The sequence below is a fragment of the Puma concolor genome, chromosome A1 (genome assembly GCF_028749965.1).
Source record: "Puma concolor isolate L17-30 chromosome A1, mPumCon1.1.hap2, whole genome shotgun sequence".
NCBI lineage: Eukaryota > Metazoa > Chordata > Mammalia > Carnivora > Felidae > Puma > Puma concolor.
In genome coordinates, this window is record NC_141667.1 from 235,443,151 (window position 1) to 235,443,936 (window position 786).

General features: G+C 52.3%; 1 non-coding gene across 1 annotated transcript; it reads right to left on the reverse strand.

Annotated features, from left to right (window-relative positions):
- Positions 1-407: 407 nt before the first annotated feature.
- On the reverse strand, positions 408-480 carry TRNAL-CAA (transfer RNA leucine (anticodon CAA)). The gene has a single exon. It is a non-coding gene; the product is annotated as a tRNA-Leu (tRNA).
- Between the last annotated feature and the right edge of the window lie 306 nt (positions 481-786).

The following is a 786-nucleotide window of genomic DNA, read 5'->3' on the forward strand; positions in this document are numbered from 1 at the left end:
CCCCTGCTCTGGGCTGCTGTGCCTGGCCGCAAGGGTGCGGTGGGCAGAGCCCCGGCTTTAGGTTCAGACTCAAATATGGGCCCAGCCGTCTATTAACTGTACCAGTCAGCTCGGGCTGCCGTAACTAAGCACCCCAGCCAGGTGGCTTAAGCCTGCTTCTGGAGGCTGGACGGTCGAGGTCAAGTTGGTAGCAGGGCCACGCCTAATTCTGATTCTAAGGAAGGATCCGTTCCAGGCCTCTCTCCAGCTTCTGGCCGTCCCTCGGCTTGTGGGCGTTCACCCCAATCTCCGCCTCCACCCTCACATGGCCTTCGCCCTGCGTCTCTTCTCATCACCTTCCCTCTGTTCACGTCTGTCTCTGTGTCTTTTTAAAACTATGTATGTATTCATTTGTTTAGTAAACTCGATGCCCAACGTGGGGCTTGAACTCACGACCCCGAGATCTTGGGTCCCATGCTGTACCGGCTGAGCCAGCCAGGCCCCAGATTTCCTCTTGTTATAAGGACACCAGCCATTTTGATTTAGGGCTCATCCTAATGACCTCGTTTGAACTTGATTAGCTCCCTTAAGACCCTATGTCCAAATAAGGTCACATTCTGAGGTCCTAGGAGTCCAACGTATGGGTTTTCTGGAGGAACACAATTCAGCCCACAACACTCGCTTTGCTCATAAAATTTGGGTGTTTACTTAATGCCTTATTGCCTGTTTCCCCAATGTTAGGTTTATATATTCATTCTCAAGGCCTAGTATTTAGGAAGTCCCCGGGCCATGTCTGGGGTCTGGCCT